The following is a 16,329-nucleotide window of genomic DNA, read 5'->3' on the forward strand; positions in this document are numbered from 1 at the left end:
GTGTACATGCAACGAAAAAGAGAGTTTGCTTCACATAACTTAAAGTAGATGGACTGTTTTTTATCTTGCTGCTAATTTGACAACATTTTTGGCTACTATTTAGTTTGTCTTTAAGTAACATTATACAAAAGATTCCCCTGATTCATAAACACGGTGTGATGATGATATTACTTTCTCAGAAGAACTTTAGCTAATGTGCTGGCAAGGTTCTCAAAACGTTAACATAAAAACATTAATTATACATCGTTAATGAAGCATTTTTTTTTAAATATTTTAGTTGGATGTTCTTCTAACATTTTCTTACTACTTGTTTCAAAACATTCAGAGAACATTCAAGAGTAACATTTCCAAAATGTCTGAAGAATGTTCAATGTTTCCTTAATGTTCGTATAACCAAGAAACATATGCTTTAAAACATTTGAATAATAGAACGTTTTGAACGTCCAGAGAAAATTCAGAAACAACGTTTTCATAACTTAATTGGAACAATAGCAAAACGTTCTTAAACATATTTTTGTGTTGGCTGGATTGTTACATTTACTGTCCTTCTCATGTGCAGTTTCGGTTACACTTTATTTGAAGGTTTCCGTGTTACAGTGTAATTATGCATTAAAGCACTGTGTAATAATAATTAACTAAATGTACTTACTAGGTTTAGGATTAGGATTGGGGTTTGGTTTGGGGTTAGTTGCATGTATGCATAATTTATACTTATTACTACAGTAACTACATGTAACGTGTAACAAGGACACTGTAAAATAAAGTGTTACCGCAGTTTCTTATAAATATCAGGATCAACTAATGTTATTTCAGAGTTTGATGTTGACACATGATAAAGATAAAGAAACAAAAGTATGAAAACCAAATATGCAACTCAAAATATATAGGCAGGGGTGGGGAACGCTCATATACAACTGATGTTTAAAGAAGGAAAAATGGCTAGTGCATTTAAAATCACTTTCTTCTGAATGCATATCTGTGCATTCATCATGTAATACAGCTTATCTGCAGTCATCTCAAGAAAACAGAAGTTTCCCAGCAGCGCACAGTTATCTCTACAACTCTCAATGAGGAAGTCGAATAGCCCAGCCTTACAGTAAGTCCAACCCAGATGCATATGGACTCTACTGTAGTGCCATTTCAAACAAGAAACCAAGCCTTAGCCCACAGAAGCTTCTGGAGAAAAAGCCCAACAGCTCGTGACCTGAGAGACACGTTTACCTCTCACTCACAACATCCACTTACATTAACCACAGATATTCCAGCAGCATGTGCAGAGAGACGTCCAACACACACACACACACACACACACAGACAGTAGTGATGTAGTCTGGTTGATACAGAGCAAATCAACTGCAGTGCATTAGGAACAATTACTAGAAATAATCTTCTGCACTGAACTACATTCTTTCAAATGTGCTCATTTAACCGTACCTTACATTATATTACTTCTACTGCAAGACAACAAATATTTTCTTACTCAATATTTTGGTCTTGTTTTCCAGTACAAATATATAAACATTTAAACATTTACATGAAAAGCAAAATGACATAAGATATTAAGTCCTGTTTCAAAATGTATCAAGTTTATACAAAAAAAGGGTAAGAAAAATAAATGGGATTCAAAGGAAAACTAAATTATGATCCGTACCCTGTTGGCATATATATATATATATATAAATATATATAAATATAAATATATATATATATATATAGCCTATATAACTTAAATTTGACATTTCTCAGAAAAGAAGACTTAATATGTAATTTTGCTTCTCAAGTAAATGTATCTTCTTGACTTAAGAATTGTTAGATATTTTTACTGGAATACAAGACAAAAATACAGAGTAAGAAAATCATTACACTGTAAAAAATGTTTTGTCCTAAACATCTAAATTATCAAGTTGAAAGGTGTTTAGTTTTTTTTTATGAATTATGACTAAATCAACCTGATTACATTTTGTTAATCTAACAAAGCACGAAATGTTTCCCTCTCTTTGTTTTTAGAATAATTATATTATTATAGGCTAATTATCTTAAGATCCAGTAGCCTATAATAGCCTAAACAGCTCCTGGCGGTAACACGTGCACTGTAAATAAAACTTGAAATAAAACACACAGTGTACGAGCTTAACCCAGCCAGAGAGATAAAAGCACGAGTGACCCACCAGTATGGAAATGCTGCCTTCGCTCAAACTTTCCAATCGCTCCTGATTGTATGTTCCCACGATCTTCCCTTCGCTCACTTGTTCTCCTGTTCACTCGCGCTGGAAAGTTCCTCTCGCCTCCTGTATGCTAATCATTCTTCACACGATGAAGGAAGACGGAGGAAGAGGAGAGACAGAGACAGAGACAGACAGACAGAAGGAGAAGGAAGAGAGCAGTTGAAGGCAGGCAACCAATTGGCCTGGAGAGAGAGAGAGAGAGAGAGAGAGAGAGAGAGAGAGAGAGAGAGAGAGAGAGAGAGAGAGAGATGGGGGGGTAGCACCAATGAGGAGGAGCGAAAGGATGCCGCCATAGAGAAAGGAAGAGAGAAAAAATCAGCTGTGTGTGAGTCAGAGTCGAGATGTGGAGCGCTTACCCTCAGCGTGATGCCTCCTCAGCTCTCTCTCTCTCTCTGTGTGTGTGTGTGTGTGTGTGTGTGTGTGTGTGTGTGTGTGTGTGTGTACTCCTCCACCCATCCGCCGAAACAATACAGCGCGAGCCTCCTGGTACCAGAACACGCGCGTTTGTGTGTGTGTGTGTGTGTGTGTGTGTGTATGTGAGAGAGTGTGAGAGAGAGCAATAGATTGGAGGCTGCGCGAATGAGAGCGTTTCGGATGCGTTTCCCATCTCTGTCTCGTGGACTGAATTGTCTCTCTTCCTCGCTGTGTGTGTGTGTGTCGAGCCGCAGACTGTATTATCGAGCATCACTGCCTCCCATAGGCCTTGTGCTCTTCCAAGCTAACACAAATATGCTCTAAGAATGTTTTGCTAACGATCGACAAACCGTTAATTATTGTTCTCTAAAGGTTTTATTTTTTATTTTTTTTTATTTTTTTTAGTTATACAAACGGTAAAGGAGCATTCCGTTTTCATTTTGTAAACATACCCAGCTTATTTTTAATGTAGGCTAGGCTAAGAGTGAACTCGGCCATTTGTTAAAGTCCTAAAGTCCAAGCTTTTAATGTTGTTTATATGTCTATGTGGTGTTTTTAATATGCTTTAAGACAAACCATGTGTAATTTCATAAGTCAACTCCATTGCTGAGTATTTTCTCCTTAAAACTGCAGTGAACCAAAGACAGTCTCAAAAACATGGTTTGAAATCGCTGGTGTTTCGGAAGTCACAAACTACCTTGTAACCAATCAGGGGTGCGTTTCCCGTACAACGACGTAACTCGCTGCATCACTGCCATAGTACAATGCATTGTTGAAGAAATCAACTTGCTAGTCACAACCGTTTCCCGAACCGCCAATCGCAAATTGGTAGTTCAACCACGTTGGTTAATGATGTCACGCACGTGGTGGAGTAATAACTACTTTTAATGAATCTGTTATCAAATTAATGCTAGATGTTTGCTATAAATTACGGACATTGCATCTGAGGACTATCTCATATTTTTCTCAGTTATTTGCTTTATTTCCATATTCAATCTTCATAGGCTCATTCTTACGCACTAGAGCACGTTCGCACATGAACACTCTTCAAAAGCGGTGCTTTAAATCTCTTGACAAACTGAGGCCCTGTTTACACGAGAACGCTCGCGGGTGAAAATGTAAAAATATTTTATCAGATGTGCCTTTCGTTTAGACGGCGACAGCATTTTTGGGGCTTAAAAACGCAAAAAAGTGAAACCACCCTCCAGAGTGGAAATCTTAAAAACGCTCCACCGTCGCGTTCCCGTCTAAAGGGTAAAAACGTAAAAGTCTGCTAGACTGCTAGGTTGTACGCAGGAGCGCGGACATGGTGTTGTTGTGTGGCAGTGCTTCACATTGCCACCTAGCTGCCTGGAGTGCATACTACATCGAATTTCACACACTTTTGCGTCACCATATGCACGCAGACTTCGCGATGTTGTTTGCGAATGTTCGTTGGAACGATGGTTTCGGGAAACACCGACTCCTTGAACTATGCTGATAACGACGGAACTTGCGAACATAGTTGGCTAACGATGCTTTCGGGAAACGCACCCCTGATCAACGTGTGATCGTCAACGAGTGGATCTCTGAGCTGAGTGAGTGAGTGGAGGCGGGGCTCATTTGCATATTCATAGAACTGCGTATAGTAAATGAGGCAAGAGTGTAGAGTTACATTCAAGATATTTTAAGGCATGAAGATTTTTTTTTCATGCAAAATTCTTTTGGTGAGCAAAGATGAGTTTTAAGGGATACACTTATTGACTACAGGGGGACTCTAATGTGTCTGGCTTCTGCTGTCACTTCCAGTTATTTTTAGCTGTACAAAACATATGCTGCTTTAACATATAAACATTTATCAACAAACATAAACAGAAGCTCAACCAAACCTGCTTGATGCATGAGAACAAACCTCTTTCTGAAGCTCAAACATGCTGTGTAACACGAGAATGAACCTCATTGGTTCTCGCACATCAAGCGAACTTGAACTTCTGTTTACCATAACTGATGTGTGAGTAATGAATGTTTAAATGTGAATAAAAGCCTATTAAATCTATTCATCATATAAAGCGATCGAGTCTCTTCAGAAAATCTGGACTAAATCGCTCAATTCATATGGATTAGTTTTACAATCTCTTCATGAACTTTTTGAAGAGTCAAAGTGTCAGTTTTGTATCTGTCAATGGAGGGACAGAAATCTCTCAGATTTCATCAAAAAGATCTTCATTTGTGTTTTGAAACGACATGAGAGTGAGTAATTAATGACTGAATGAATGTTATTATTTCTTTAATTCCTTTAATATAACTTAATAAGAACATTTGCAGAAGGTGGAACATGTTTTTGTTAGCTGGGTTCATGCTTTATTTGGACTAGTATCAGGGAATCTCAAAAACACATCATTTTCCCGCAGAAGCGAGAGAGAGTGGCGCGGTGTAGCCCGTCTCAGCCCTCCACGACTCATTAATGTCCTCCTCACTCAGGACTGTGAGCGCTGGCAGAGCACCAGCAGTGTGGAGCGCGAAGATAACTGGCTTAAGAAGCAGCCAATTCACACCGCCAGCCAACGTCCTCTGCTCCGGCAGATATATCTGTCTCCTCCCAGACAAAAGCCATGCTATCCATGCATCCGCTCCACGCACATTCACCACAAGTCCATGTGTTCGGCTGGTAAGTGATATCCCTGCTAACAACAACATGCTCTAAAAATGGTACATAACGTTCCCATTAAGTAATGCAATAGTATTTCTGAATGTTCTCTGATCATTCAAAATGTTTAAAATGCTTATTTATGCAAACGTTAGCGAAAACATTGAGGGAATGTTCCATTTTGCGATTTCATTCAATTCTATTTTCAATTCTACTGTTATTTCTGTTATTTCCTTTATAACTAATAAAAACCTTTCTCATTTCTCTGTTTTGGCCAAATTCTAAAGCCTGCATGTATTCTATGCAACAAAAAAAAAAGAAAAAGAAAAGAAAAAACAAGATGTTGTTGCAAACTCTTTACTACCGTTCAAAAGTTCAGGCTCAATACGATTTTTTATTATTATTATTCAACCAGGATGCATTAAATTGTCAAAAGTGACATTTATAATGTTTCAAATGATTTTATTTCAAATAAATGCTGTTCTTTTGAACTTTCACAACTATTTTCAACATTGATAATAATCATAAATGTTTTCTGAGCAGCAAATTAAATCATCATATTAGAATGATTTCTGAAGGATAATGTGACACTGAAGACTGGAGTATTGATGCTGAAAATTCAGCTTTGATCTCAGGAATAAACTACACTTTAAATATATTCATAGCTATTTAAATTCTAATAATATATCATAATTGCTCTGTATGTTTGACTAAATAAATGCAGCCTTCTTTCAAAACCATTAAACTTTTGAACAAATGTGCAATTTATTTGTTATTGAACTTTTATTGAAAAGTTGACTATTGTACCTGATATTCAGCGTGCTTTGTACATTCATGCTTACAATATAATTTTTTTAGCTTAGCTACATATCTATGTTTGCTTCCTTTGAAATCAGTGCTCGCATGTATGGTTCTGCATGCGAGTCGTGCTAATGAGCTGCAGCTTATAATGTTCCAAATCACTCATTTCTGAGGTTCGTTTTTAGCTTTTACGTGTTTTAATTTTGTCACGAAATTGCCATTCTATTCTCAGTTTTTTGTCATTTGTTTTAAGTGATTATGAGTTTCAATTATTAATGATTTAAATGCCTTTGTTCAATTTAAGAATTTATTTTTGCTTCTGACAATGCAGTTTATTTATCTTTAATCTACTGATGCTGAAAAGAAAAATTATTAAATGAGATTAGAAGGTGATTAGAAAATATGATATCCGTGAACACATGACATAAAATGACAGGGAAGTGATTAAAGATAAAGTGCTTGGTTTTGCGTGAGATGGAGTGGTTGTGCGTGGATGATCACTGAGCTGTTCGTCTTCCTGACAGTAAGTTGTGTGGAAACTGTGAAACACGTGTGCATGAGCTCTGCTCATCAGTCAGAAGACGACAAACATGCCCCGTGTCTCACTGACTTATTCACAACAGTATGTGAGCATGCTCTTTTTTTCCTAAACATCAGATTTAGAGGTTCTGAGAATGGATTCAGTAATAGATATCATTACATATTGCTAAGCTAACAATGTGATCGTGACGCGTTTTTTTTCCCCCCAAACCAGTTCAGTGAAATCTCGCCTTGCAGCTAATGGATGATAGATAGATAGATAGATAGATAGATAGATAGATAGATAGATAGATAGATAGATAGATAGATAGATAGATAGATAGATAGATAGATAGATAGATAGATAGATAGATAGATAGATTAAACGAGACACATGTGGAGCTAATTGAAAACTAAAGCGACTAACAGAGTAATAAGGTCAAACTGAAATGAAAAGTAAAAAATTCACAGGAACACAATGCACGTCATTAGGACACACCATGTGGAGGAGGAGAACTGTCAGGGTTATTTTTGATTTCTGAGTGTTTTTGTTCCTGTGACTTTGTTAGTGATATCGTAAGCATGAAGATACAAAACATTCTCAAATATCTTGTAAAATATTTTTTATCAACATTTTATCAACGTTCTATATTGAATACATTATACTACTGTTCAAACGTTGTGGGCTATAAAGCCCAGGAGAATGGTCGGACTGGTTCGAGCTGATAGAAAGGCAACAGTAACTTGAGTCTCGATTTCTGCCACGACGTTCAGAATCTGACATAAACAACATGAAAGCATGGGTCCATTTTGCCTAGTATCCTCGGTTCAGGCTGCTGGTGTCGGTGGTTTAATGGTGTGTTGGATATTTTCTTGGCACGTTTTGGACCCCTAGTACTGAGCATCGTTGAAACGCCACAGCCTACCTGAGTATTGTTGTTGACCATGTCCACCCCTTCTTCCAGCAGGAGAACACACCATTACTCAAATCTCAAATGTGGTGGATGTGCTGGAACGGGAGATTCGCATCATGAATGTTCAGCCAACAAATCTGCAGCGACTGAGTGATGCTTCCATGTCAATATGGGCCAAAATCTCTGAGGAATGTTTCCAGCACCTTTCTGAATCAATGAAGAATTAAGACAGATCTGAAGGCTGAAGCGTTGAAGGCAAAGCAGGTCCAACCCAGTACTTGCAAGATGTACTTAATAAAGTGGACAGTAAGTGTGTGTGTGTGTGTATATATATGTGTATATGTGTGTATATATATGTGTGTGTGTGTGTGTGTGTGTGTGTGTGTGTGTGTGTGTGTGTGTGTGTGTGTGTGTGTGTGTGTGTGTGTGTGTGTGTGTGTGTGTGTGTGTGTGTGTATATATATGTGTGTGTGCGTGTATGTGTGTGTGTTTGCGTGTATGTGTGTGCGTATATGTGTGTGCGTATATGTGTGTGTGCATGCGTACGTACCTACATACATACATACATGCATACATATCTATAGCATTTTATTCAACATTGTTTTGCTACATGATTTAATAAATAGCTGTCCCTACTGCAAATTGTAATTTAAGTACAGTAATATATTTATTACTAGTTGCAACACTAGTGCTAAACACTGTGACAATAAGCATTTTCCTACTTTCTAAAAGCATATATATTTCCATAAGTTATCTAATAGAATTTAAGTTGTTAGACCGACTACATACCGACTAGACCGAGTACACAAAAATAAAATAGTGGTTAAAAAACTGTCACTTTCATTCTTCTCACATTCCTTTTGCATTGACGCCAGTTGTTTCTGAAAGAAAGCAATGCTTTGGCACGCAGAGGTTCGTGGCGTGGACAGCGACTGCAACCCCAGAGCTGTGAGAGGAGCAGCCCTGGGTGAAGGAACATCAGCCCATGTTCTGACATCTTATCACCAATAATACGCTGAAAAATAGCTGAAGCACAGCTGGAAGTTGGAGATTGTGAGAAATAGAGGAGATGACTGTAAATAGGTTTGTGTTTTGAAGGAGCGGGGAATTCTGGCTTTGAAATGAGGGGGGGCTGTACAGCTACAGCACACTAATATTTTAGGAACTAGGTCAGGTTTTATAGTGCGCCACACAACAGACAGCGAGCAGAAATAGACATTTAGTTCGCATGACATTCGTACCACTTACAGCTGAAATCAAATACGCCTGCCAAAGATTAGTGAATCGAACATTACCGGATTCGGAACGTAAATTCACCATAGCAAAGATGATTAAATGATTTCATGCTCACAGTAACTGGGGGATGCAAAGTACTGAAATAACAAGCAGTTAATTTCAAGACTGACAATCAGAAATCCAGAATAATTCCCTTATTTCGACTTTTGCATTACAAGCGAGCATGCAAGCGTTTACTTCAGCATTCTATTTCGGGATTGAATGAATAATAAAAATGTATTTAAATTCGATGCTTTTCATGCAAGCATGGCTGATTTGATACAGACTGAGATGCACACACCAGGTTTCTGAAACATGAATCTCCAAGTGTGTTTCTATAGTGAAATGCAGCTAACTTTGGCTCGTGGTCTGGCAAGGTTCTCTCAATGTTACGAACAATCATTATTTCAGTAACGTTAAGTCTGGTCTTTAATAATGTTCTCAAAATGTTATTTATACACTTTTTTTTCTGGAATATTTTAGTTGGACTTTTTTTTTTTTTACTTCTTGTTTCAGAACATTTAGAAAATATTCAAAATGTTCCCTTAAAGGAAGAGTTCACTTCAAAATGAAAATTCTGTCTTCATTTACTCACTCTTAAGTTGTTTCAAACCTTTATTTCTTCTGCTGAACACAGAAGAAGATATTTTGAAGAATGTTGGTAACAAACAGTTGATGGACCCCATTGACTTCCACAGTAGGAAAAAACAAACTATATAAGTCAATGGGGTCCATCAACTGTTTGTTACCAACATTCTTCAAAATATCTTCCTTTGTGAAATATCTTCAACTAATATAAAAATATTTTTAAAAAACTGGATGCTTTGAACGTTCTGAACTGTCACACTTCCTGATATTTTGGGGATATTTAATTTAATTTTATCAATCAATAAATTCTACTAGAAACAAACCTTGTTGTATTATTTTAATTTAATACTGTGAAGCTGCTTTGATACAATCTGTATTGTGAAAAGCGCTATACAAATATACTTGACTTGACTTGACTTGACTTCCAAAGATGAAGACGAGTCCAAAGATGAAGTAATTTAATGATGTAATCCACACAGAATAACAGTGTGTCCAACACAAACAACAACTGACAATGAACTGAGAAACTAAAGGAACTTAAGTAGTGTTACAAACAGGGTTAATACGCTCTATGCACGAACGCTGCTGACGTATGTGCGGTAGGATCTCAGCCAGCATCTTTACTTCTGCATAGCGCGTTCTATAGCGAAGTGCACTAGCGGCAAAACTTTCATAAAATTCATTTTCTCAGAAACGGAGAAAACGATTTTAGAAACCGATTCGCTAGTCGGATTTTGCATGATATGAGAGAATACTCACCCTCAAAGTTGTCGATGTAGCTCGAAATATATAATTTAAAGCCCTTCTCTTTCTTACTCTTAGGTGTGACAGCTAACTGCCTCGCAATATTGTTAACATCATTCAAGTTAACCGCTGGAAGTTCTTGTAAACAGAGAGTGTAATTTGCCATTATCTCCACCGAATGCAAAAACGGCTTCCGACGCAGCACCGGATGTAACGGGGCGGGCTGAGACAAAACACGGAAGCGATCGTGCATAGAGCGTATTAATGATACACAGCTGAACTAAAAGAACTAATCATATCAGTAACCATGGTAACAAAGGAGTGGCAGGAAAATCAAACAAAGGAAACCAGGAAACAAATGATATATAAAGTCCGTGAAAGCGAAACTACGATAAAAGCAAGAAAAGAACATTCAGAAATAATGTTTTCATAACTTAACGGGAACGTTAGCCAAATGTTTTTACAACATATTTTACTGGGATGAAGGCCCCCGATTAGCCCTCATGCTAACCGTTGTTAGATGACGGTATAATAAAGCACGCAGACTGTTCCAAAGCACAGCGACATACTGTGAGTGTGAACTCCCCAAAATAAACATCTGTGCTAATAATGTTTCACACACCTACTCGTCCAGCCCCCTAAACAAACACGCGAGCACAACCTCTCTGTCTCTCTCCTTTGCTGCCTCCAAACCCGTGGCATATGACCTTCTGTTAAATAGATAAAGAATGCGCTTATCAGTCATGCAAATGAGGCTGAATTCATTTTGCACAACAGATGGTCTCATAGATAATGATGATGGAGGAGAGAAAATTAAATGTCTCTTGTGCGGTGGTCATGGCAACGGAGCCCAGAGTAATATCAATAACAAGTACGGCGCATAATAAGGTTGTCAGTCCTGCTAATCAAAGCCTAAGCCGGGGAAACCCTCGCAAGTTTACCACGGTACTTCAGATGCTTCACTTTTAGTTCAGACATACAGCATCTTGTCTGATGCTACTGACGATATTGAAGACATTTTCTTAAATCAAGCCAAGTCATATTTATTTATAAAGCAGCTTCACATGAATAAACAGGAAAATAAGAGTTTTAAGGCCAGATTTCATCTTGAGCTGAAAAAGCAGCACAAACCCTCTTTTGGTGTTAAAAACTACTGTCAGGATTTACTAAATACACGCAGTGAAAAATTAGCGCTGTAAAGACGTGGACTGGGTTATTTTTGCAGCTGATCTTATTGCATATGGAGTTTCCCTTTCAGACGCAGTATTTATTTAGTCATGCAAGGTGATTTACTACGGTTTGGGCTCGTCACTTTACTGTATTTGTGCCATTATTTAACGGCCAAAAATGTCTTAAACCAGATGCTCTTGGTAGACTGTGTTGGTCATTATGGAAATGATCCGGCTGGTCTGTGTTCTTTTCTGGCCCTTGATGTTGAACAATTAATCAATTATGAAACAAATGCGTTTTTTTTTTTTTTTTTTGGGGGCTGTAAAATTTTTGTATGAATACAATTTTAACAACTTTAGAATAACATGTACTTGTGATTATATGACTAGCTGATTAAAAAAAATAATAATAATAATTAAAATAATTATAATAATCATGAAGCTCCAATATTGAACTGACTGATTAATAAATTCTCTAACACTTTACAATAAGGTTAATTAACATTAGTTAACTACATTAGTTAGCAGTAACTAATAATGAACTGCATTTATACAGCATTTGTTAATCTTTGTTAATGTTAATTTCAACATTTACTAATACTTTATTAAAATCGTGTTAACATTAGTTAATGCACTAACATGAACAAACAATGAACAGCCGTATTTTTATGAACTAATTACAATGTATTGCTCATTGTAAGTTCGTTAATGTGTAAAATGTATTAGTTAATACATTACCTAATATCTAATAAATGAACCTTATTGTAAAGTGTTACCATAAACTCATTATGAAGAACTAACTGACAGTGTTAACAACAACTTCTGATAAAGTGTTTCTGTTTTCTCACTTTAATGTATGACACTTAAACATCAGTGTATTGTGTTTGAATGAGTGAACTAACTGATGCTAGTGAACAGTCCGCTCACTTAGGTTCATTAGTTAATAGTAGCGTGTAGTTCATTTCAGTGTTAATGAAATATAACCATATATAACGAAACATATATGATTCCCATCAATTCCTTCCTAGGATTAATGCAATAAGCTAGTCCCTACTGCCCCCTACCTGCTCACGCTCTTCTATCGTGCCCAGTCCTCGCATCACTTCCTGTGGGATGAATCAGCGATTTGCTGATGAGGCTGATGGAGTGACGCATATGTCTGCCAGTCTGTCTCCAGCATTACATTACCTAACCTGCACCATTACAGCCTGGCTCAGACACTGGGACAGAGTGGGCAATGAAGGGGAGAACAAATGATTTACTGTGGGATGTTTGACAGTCAGGCATGAGGAATCACAAATGGTTTAGAAAAGTGACGAGAGAAAAGTCTGAAGAATAGTACAGAAACAAACTATACAGGAGTCAAAGAGGACGCGCTGCAGGAAGAGACCGAGAAAGGATGAAGGAAAAATGCAAAACACAAGCATTTGAATAGTGTGAGAAAAACACATGGAGAAAACAGAACAACAGTCTCAATAGTATTGACGGATTTTTAGAGGATTCTCACAAAATTGTCAAGTAAAATGAAAATCAGATAAAATATTGCATGTTTTATACATATATCATTTATTTATATGCATTTTTTTTGCATAAAGAAAATAAACATTACTTTTAGAAGCACAATTTTCCCTCTTTCTTCATGTCTAGAAATGTTTTTTTTTTTAAATTTTATAATGATTAATAAAAAATGAGAATTTCAATAAATAAATAAAGTAAAAATTGTTGTGAAAATAGTCAGTCATGCAAATGAAATAAGATTAATTTTTCTTATGCAAGATGAATGGATAGATAGATAGATAGATAGATAGATAGATAGATAGATAGATAGATAGATAGATAGATAGATAGATAGATAGATAGATAGATAGATAGATAGATAGATAGATAGATAGATGGATGGATGGATGGATGGATGGATGGATGGATGGATGGATGGATGGATGGATGGATGGATGGATGGACAGAATATAGATCTCTCTCTCCTTTTCAGGGCCAGCAATTATTTTCCATACATCAATAATGTGCAACCTAAGAATGCTGGTAAAAGACAGAGTGTGTAAGACGTGTGAGAAAACACCCCCAGATGGGCATCCATGAAGGCTTCTGTGTCATATTAAACCGCTCCTGTAAATAATGCATTCACTCTTCCACTGAGGGAAGAATAAAGAGAGGGATAAATACCCATAATGCAGTGCTCCCTGATGTGTCTGCCAGCACAGCTGAGAGGATGCGCTCACACTGGATATTACAGCTGCATACGAGCCTGTACGGCATTTAAACAAACAGAAAAAAGACGATGTCATAGAGAAAAATATATGATAAAAGAGAGGAAAAACAAAACAGAAGACCTTTAAAATATCAAACAGCCAAGCCTTTCTATGTTCCTCTTATAGTTTCTTTTTGTTGATCTTTTTTTTGTCTACTTATACGCTTTCTTTTCCTCTACCAGGTCTCTGCCAAATACAAGATGAATGATGGAGTATTGTGGCAGTGCTTACATTTTATTTATTTATTTGCATTTAAAAAAAAAAAAAATTATGCAAATCACATAATTTAACAATTCATATGTTTGTGAATTGCACTTCACCGGTTGTGCTGTGTTTGTTACTTGAAGTCTTTAGCTTGATTGCAGGAAGGTGAGAATCAGCTGGAGGAGAAGATTCAGCATTCCTCAACACTGGCTGACTAACCCTGGGGGAGACTAGATGTCTTCCCAAGCTGTTTCTGGAGAAGAGCACATCAGGTGATGAGGGCAGAGCGACGGCTGTTTACAAGCCGAACACTGCTTTCAGAAGCTGTGAGCCTCAACTCCAGATGAATGAGAAGAAGAATGAAACAAATAGACTGAAAAGCCTAAAAAAGGAAAGTGTATTCAAAAACTTTCCTGGAGATAAAATATTTCATATAGGTGCCTTTTATTGTGTCGACCAACCAAAAGGCTGCAGTGAATGTGTTACTCCTGATATAAAACCATAAATTGCATGTCTTATTGAACAAATTATTAAAGGAACTATATAAAGCAGTCCAACAATAGTATTGACATCAAATAACAATGAAAAAATATATTCTTAGTTGTGTAGAAAGCCATATGCAAAGCTTTTTGTATCTAATATTGATAAAACCCTCAGTCATACAAAAATACATTATATGTGTGTATAATATATACTGTCCACCTTATTCCTGATGATCTTACTGCGTTTTGAATTATGGGCGGCACTTCCGGTTTGGGGGACTTCCATTCAAAAAGGCTGAAACGGGTTTCATAAGGTTGCCCTACAAATAAAGCTGATCGTCAGTTTGACTGGATGAGCTGTCAATTTTCCTTCATGATTTATTTTCAGACATCATGAGAATAACGTTATAGGCCTACTTGGTATTTTAACGTAACATGTTATAACAAGAATATCTATGGCAAGAGCTCTTTCAGGGTGTACTCACACTAGGCACGGTTGCCATGAACCGGGCCCGAGTACGATTGTCGAATTGTACGATTGTACGAATAATTCACTGGAATTTCAGGGCTGCCAACTCTCACGCATTGAGCGTGAGACTCACGCAATTGACACTTTTCACACACTCTCACGCCACACATCCATTTTCTCACGCACAGAAAAATTGCAGAGCAAAGAGGTACTTTTAATATTAAACTAATTCTCAGCTCTTAGATTCCGTCAATTTTATTACGAAATTCAGACAAAAATACGTTTGGCGCTTGTAAATGTGACGTGACAGATCGCTGAGCGCCTCAGTTCAAGTGCACGTGAACCGATCATCTGTTACTCTTTTATTTAAAGATGCAGCACAACTTACCGAAAGTATACATAATATCGACCAATTAGTGTTTAAGAGGTCAATATATAATAGCAGGAGAACAATTAAGTCACATAACGTTACATTTACCTCAGGAAAGCCATTTAATGACCATAGCATGTTAATTGAATAGAAAAAATAGCTAGAGAGGAGATTTTGCTGAGCACTGTATTACATATTTATTATATTTTTACTTATGTCATTAAATAATTGTTATTATAACAAAAACTGCATTATATGTAATTTCATTTGTTATTTTTAACCTTTAATAATACCAGCAGATTGGGCCCTCTATGTTTACAGCATTAGGTGAGATTATTTTTTTAAATAAAATTTAAAATAAACATGTATCCAAAGTAGTCAATATTGAATCAAAATCGGAATCAAATCACAAGAATGGAATTGAAATCTTTTGTCAAGCAATAATAAAAACTGTATCCTACCAGTCATTGTACAATGTAAACATTGTAACATGTTGTCACTAAACTTCATAAAATTCTATTTAGTTACCAAATGTTTTGACAATCACAATTACACTTATTGTGATGCAATATTTGTTTTTACATACATATATTTTTGTGGGAATCATAATACAATTGTTGATACAAGTTTCTACAAGAAGTAGACCTAATGCTTTGTAAAGCTGCATCGAGCAAGTTGATAAATTAGCACTTTAGAAAGTCAGTAATATAGCACATATAGAAAGGTTGTGCAAATAAATCTGTCTGTTTTAGATAGCCATGTTCTTCGGCTGGCCCGTGTTTGTTTGTTTGCTCTGATGCAGCTGAGTAAACAAACAGCATTTTGCAGGCTCTCAGCATCGTCCAATTAAAGCGTTTCATCAGCCAGAACAGGAAAATGGATGGTTGCAGTAGATGGGTGTAACAGCCTGGATTCTTCATGCACACGGCGCTGCAAGACACTTTCATGTTTTGAAGGACTGCATTTTGCCCCATACTCACATTCAGCAGAAGAAAAGAAAGAAAAAAAAAACATGATTTTAGTGAAAGTAAATAATCAGCCCTATACTTTGGGCTGATGTTGCCACTCAGATGTTGACTACCCAGAACCCCCAGTGTGTCCTCGAAACGGCCGCAGCGCTGGGATGTGTGGCACGCCTCGCTGACCCCTGCCTCGCAGCATCTGCTGAAGGAAGCCCTCTAATGAACCCCGAGCTCCACACACACACACACACACTCACAAGGGCAGTCAAAGCTAGGCCAGTTTCTTTCCTCAGCCTCTCA

The 16,329-nt window shown here is 37.0% G+C and overlaps 1 protein-coding gene across 5 annotated transcripts in view; it reads right to left on the minus strand.

Annotated features, from left to right (window-relative positions):
* Positions 1 to 2,382, minus strand: part of myt1lb (myelin transcription factor 1-like, b) — a 148,159-nt gene extending 145,777 nt beyond the window's left edge. For 3 of the 5 annotated variants that reach the window (XM_082143415.1, XM_082143416.1, XM_082143414.1), the window contains exon 1: positions 2,169 to 2,382. The gene's annotated coding sequence lies outside the window, so the exon portion shown is untranslated. The remainder of the gene's footprint in view (positions 1 to 2,168) is intronic. The other 2 variants (XM_082143418.1, XM_082143417.1) reach the window with 1 other exon arrangement.
* Between the last annotated feature and the right edge of the window lie 13,947 nt (positions 2,383 to 16,329).

The sequence above is a fragment of the Leuciscus leuciscus genome, assembly GCF_965113295.1.
Source record: "Leuciscus leuciscus genome assembly, chromosome: 17".
Taxonomy (NCBI): Eukaryota; Metazoa; Chordata; class Actinopteri; order Cypriniformes; family Leuciscidae; genus Leuciscus; species Leuciscus leuciscus.